This window comes from Vombatus ursinus, unplaced genomic scaffold (assembly GCF_900497805.2).
Source record: "Vombatus ursinus unplaced genomic scaffold, bare-nosed wombat genome assembly UNPS02000749.1, whole genome shotgun sequence".
Classification (NCBI taxonomy): domain Eukaryota; kingdom Metazoa; phylum Chordata; class Mammalia; order Diprotodontia; family Vombatidae; genus Vombatus; species Vombatus ursinus.
Genome location: NW_020940527.1, coordinates 8,885,942 through 8,891,457, shown reverse-complemented (window position 1 = coordinate 8,891,457; position 5,516 = coordinate 8,885,942).

The window sequence follows — 5,516 nt, the reverse complement described above, 5'->3', positions numbered from 1 at the left end:
CATTTCATCCTCACAATAACCTTAGGAAGTAAGTGTTACTGTTGTCCCCATTTTACAGATTAGGAAACTGAGGCAGAGTTAAATGACTTGCTCAGGGTCACACAGGTAGTAAATGTCTAGTGTCAAATTTGAACTCAGGTCTTCTGACTCCAGGTCCAATATTCTACCTACTATGCCACCTGGCTGTCTACATAATGTAAAGGAAATCCAATTTTGATAACTGGAATGCAGTTATCAAAATAGTAAAAAAAAAAAATATGCTATAGTAATACATCCAGCAAGAATCATAACGATAATAGTAATTTTCCGTAGTGATGAGCATAAACCATATTTCTGGTGTTTTTTATGTATTTGTATTCCCCTACACTTAGCACAGTCAGTGCTTAATCAATGCTTTATCTAATTTGAATTTATTTCTAGATATTGGCAACAATTATAATGTGATTTGTAATTGATATCATACTGTTTGCCTTCTTCATTGAGTGGAGGAGGGGTGGGTAGAAGAGAGAGAATTTGGAACTCAAAATGTTTTTAAAATGTATGTTAAAAATGAATGAATGAATGAATGAATAAAAACAGCTATTGAAAACATGCGTGATTTTGATTGGTGACAAAGTCACAGGCACTGCTAATAATGCTATGGGCTGTTACCTACATTCGTAATGGAAGGGAATGCTAAATTTCAGTAAGAAGATAGTGAAATTAAAGAAGTAATTTTTTTCCCTATCCAAGTTCATGAACCACAGAAATCTACTCATGGACCCCTTAGTTAAGAACCTCTGCTCTAGGTTGGTTTTGACATGTCAATACCAGAGGAGCGTGGGGACCATTCATTGGTTATTCTTCATTTTTACTATGTGTCCAAGTCACTTTTTTTTTTTTTGGTTATACATTTTTCTGATGTGTGCTTAGCATGGTACCTCAGTAGCTAAGTATATATTGGGGGCAGCTAGATGGTGCAATGGATAGATCACCTGGTCTAGAGTCAGGAAAACCTAAGTTCAAATCTGGCCTCAGATACTCACTAGCTATGTGACCCTAGGCAAGTTACTTAACTTTTCTGTGCCTCAGTTTCCTCATCTGTACAATGGGCACAATCAGAGCCCCCAATTCCTAGGGTTGTCATAAGGATCACATGAAATAATAATTGTAAAACCCTTAGTACAGTAACATAGTAGGTGTCCTTTCAGTCCTGTCTGACTCTCTGTGACCCCATTTAGGGTTTTCTTGGCAAAAATACTAGAGTGGTTTGCCATTTCCTTCTCCAGCTCATTTTACATATGAGGAAACTGGGGCAAAAAGGCTTAAGTGACTTGCCCAGGGTCACACAGCTAGTAAGTGTCTGAGGTTAGATTTGAACTCAGGAAGATGTCCTCTTGATTCTAGGCCAGGCACTGTATGCACTATGGCGCCACCTAGCTACTGATAGCTATATAAGCTATATATGTATACTTACATATATTATAGCTTACATATATATATACTTATAGCTATATCGCCCAGGTGCTATATAAATGTTAGCTATTTTTCATATGCTTTTTGGATTGAACTGAAGTGATGGCATCCTATATGCTGATTGTCTTTCAAATCCTGCAGCCTCCTCTTGTCTACCAAAAACCTTTCCACTGCCTTTTGGTGATTCTCATCTTTAATTCTTCAGAGACAGCAGTGGATAAAGGGCTGGATTTAGAGTCAGGAAGATCAGACCTTAAATTCCATGCCAGATATTTCCCAGTGGTGTGACCTTGGACAAGTCACTTTCCTCAGTCTCAGTTTCCTTACCTATAAAATGGGAATAATAATAATAGCATCTGCTTCACAGGGTTGTTGGGAGGATCATTTAAGATGTGTTAAAATACTTCGCCATTTTAAAGTGTGATATAAATAAATGCTAGCTGAAGTTTTTCTTTCTTTTTTTTTTAAAGTATAGTATAAAAAGAGAAACCTGAGTTCAAAAATGGATTCCATCTCTGAGGGACAGTGTCTCCTAACTGTGCATCCCACCCCACGCCTGGAAATATTCACTTCTTGCTTCTGTTGAGTGCAGGTCAGTTACAATCAGCCTGAGAAAAGCAAACTGAGCCAGGCTGTCTGACTGTGAACCAGGACCTGGAGCCTTCTCTTTTGAAGTTGCCTGGGGCCTGGGGACAGATGGGCTAGGGCTAGGGGCAGCCATGTGAAAGTTTTTGGAACAGACTGTTATTTACATGATTTGCCTGGTTATGCTTTAACTGAGGATACACTGAACAAGACAGTCTGGGCATTTATCTGAGGAGGGTCATGGAGTTTAATTGATACCCTTCTTGCAAGTAGGTAGTTTGATATACTCTGATATTTATCTTATACTGGATACTTAGAGCCCACTCCCTGAAGTCATAACTAGGTAGAGTAGGTGATATGATGACCTGGAGGCATTCAGCAACCAGGAGTGAAGAGTACCGCTGGTCAGAGGGTGGGTAGGAAGGGAGTATCATTTCTTGATACTATTTGAGGGTTCCTCTGTTGTGACCGCAAGTGGAAGGCTCTGAAGTTAGAGGACCTGGGTTTGAAATCTAACTTGGTCACTTAATACCTATGAGACCTTGGTTGAATCACTTAACCTCAGGGGACCACAATGCCCCATCTGCAAAATGAAATACTAGCTGACCTCTGAGGCCTCTTCTAGTCCCACATTTATGACGCTATGACCTATTTTAGAGATCTACACCTTGTTTAATCTCCTGGTTGCTTCATAAACAATGACACCCTGAACCCTGAATACTAGTAGAACAGTGACATTTTTTTATTACCTTAATCTTTAAGTAGCCTGGCAAAGTGGATAGAGTGCCAGACCAGGGGTCCGGGAGACCTGTGCCAAAAATCTTGCCTCTTATACTTAATTAGCTGTATGACCTTGGGCAAGTCACCTAACCCCTATTGGCTTTAGTTTCTTCAAATGTAAAGTGAACTGGTTGAACCTGAGAGCCATCTATCCAGAACTCTTCCAGAGTTAAATCTATGATCTTCTGTTGTGGTTTAGTTGTTTCAGTCATGTCTGACTCTGTGACCCCATTTGGGGTTTTCTTGGCAAAGATGCTGGAGTGGTTTGCCATTTCCTTCTCCAGATGATCCTCTGACCTGAGTTCAAATTGGTGCACTTAGATGGGTCGGTTAACACTTCTATGTCTCAGTTTTCCCATACTCTATTTTCTTTTCAGAAATCATCATTCCTCAATTCAACAAATATCTGATTGTCTTCTATTTGCAAGGCTCAGGGGGTAGGTGTTGAGGAGGATGCCATAAGTCAATGGTCTGTGGCTTCACTGTCAGTGTGGGAACTCCTTACACCAAAGCAGATCAGGTTGCAATCCTTTCTTTTAGAGAAGTCTTAGGGGGCCCAGGAACTGGAAGGGAGTTGTTCAGAATTACACAATTAGTCAGTGTCAGGGTCTGGATTTGAACCCAGGTCTTCCTGGCCCTCCTGATACTCCATCTGCTTCCCTCTGCACAGGATACACACATATATCCTTACCCTCAGAGATGTTCATGCTAACAGGGAGAGAATTCTATTTCAAGCCTGGATATTTTATTTGTGCAGGGAGTAGCAATGTGATGTAGTGGGAAGAGCTTTAAAGTCCAACTCTCTTCATTTTAGAGATGGGGAAATTGAGGCCCAGACAGGTTAACTGATTTGTCCAAGGTGACATGGGTAGTATATGGCAAAGCTGGAATTGGACCCCAGGTTCTCTTGTTTTCTTTTCTTTTTTTTTTTTTGGAGGGGGCAAGGCAATCAGGGTTAAATGACCTGCCCAGGGTCACACAGCTAGTAAGTATTTGAACTCAGGTCCTCCTGACTACAGGGCCTATCTCTATTCACTGCACCACCTAGCTGCCCCTTCCCAAGTTTTCTTTACAAAGCCTTAGGCGCTGGTCCTGTGCCACAGCTGTGTGACTTGGTAATTAATCAATCAATCAATCAGCATTTATTAAGTGTCTACTATATACTAGGTACTGAGGCTACAAAGATAGGGATGAAATGATATTTGCTCTTAAGGAGCTAACATTCTGATAGGAGAGACAAGCTCTTTTGTATGATAGAATAGATACAAATAGAAAAAAGTTTAAGAAGGAAGGGCAGTAGCAGCTGGGGAGATCAAAAAAAGATTTCAAGTTGAAGATGGTGCTCCTTGAGGGCAGGAACTGTCTTTTGCCTCTTTTTGGATGCCCAGTGCTTTGCACAGTGCCTGGCACATAACAGGTACTCAACAAATGTTTATTAATTTAGTGACTGGAAATCATATTCTATGAGGTGGAGGTGAGGAGGAAATGCATTTCAGGCATGTGGGATAGCCAGTGCAAAATTTGCTTGGAGGCTAGAGATGAAGTGCTCTGTGTGAGAAACATTTAGAAGATCAGTTTGGCAGGGTGGAAGAGCATGGAGAGAGGAGGCTGGGGTTAGGTTATGTAGGGCTTTAAAAGTTAAAGCAAATGTGCACACAGCTTCCATATCAGTGCTAAGTCCTTCAGTAAAATGAATAGTTAGCTACCCCTTAATTTATCTTTTGCACACTAATTTTTTGTAGATTTATAGGTGGCAGAGGCTCCAGAGACACTGTAGTCTATCTCTCTCTCTCTCCTCCCCCCCATTTTATAGATTAGAAAATTGAGGCCGAGGTGTAAAGTACTTGGGCAACGTCACATAGATCCTAACAAAGCTAGGATTTTAACCCAACTCCTTTGACTTGATTTGACTTTGACCTTGTTCTCTTTACCTTCTCCCCCAACTCCCTCCTCCCTCAAGAATCCCACAAGGCTAGTCAGGTTTGATTAAAGTAGGGAATACCAGAACACACAGTTGGGGTGGGGGTGGGAGGAAAACAGATGCGTGCTGAAGAGAGCCTTTTCTATGCTCCCAGGTGGGTTCTGTCTGCCAAGGGAACGAATGTCAGCATTTGACTAAGAACATGCTGCCTTTCTTCCACCACCTTCTGTCACAATGACACCTGTAAAGCCTGGGACCTAGCTCATTTGTTGATTCGATTTATAAAGCCAAGTTCCTCCAAACTCCTTCCTTCCCCTCCATTTCCCCCCGACCCCCCAACGTTCCTCAATAATCACAGTGTACCAAACCTGGCCAAAAAGAGGAGAGGGTAAATTCCAGCCCAAATTAAATCTAGGATATTGTCTCAAGGAAGATTTGTGCTGCAGGGCTGTTGGGAGGGTAACATTCACTAGAAGGGAGACCCTAATTCCTAGGCAAAGGAGGAACAGGTGTGCCACCCATCACGGGCCACAAATGAGACATGGTGGTGGGGTGGGGTGGGGAGGAGGACGGGAAAAGGCATCAGCTTGAAAAGAGACACAGAAATACTGCAGTCACTTTGCAAGACATCCCTTTTCCATTGTTCCTTTCCCCACAATAAAGTCAAGCCTTCCTTACATCAATTCTCTCCCCATTTTCCCCTGTAAAATTGTCATGCCAGTGAAGAAAACAAGCCTGTCCTTTAGTAATGGAGGAGATTCATCACTCTGCAAGT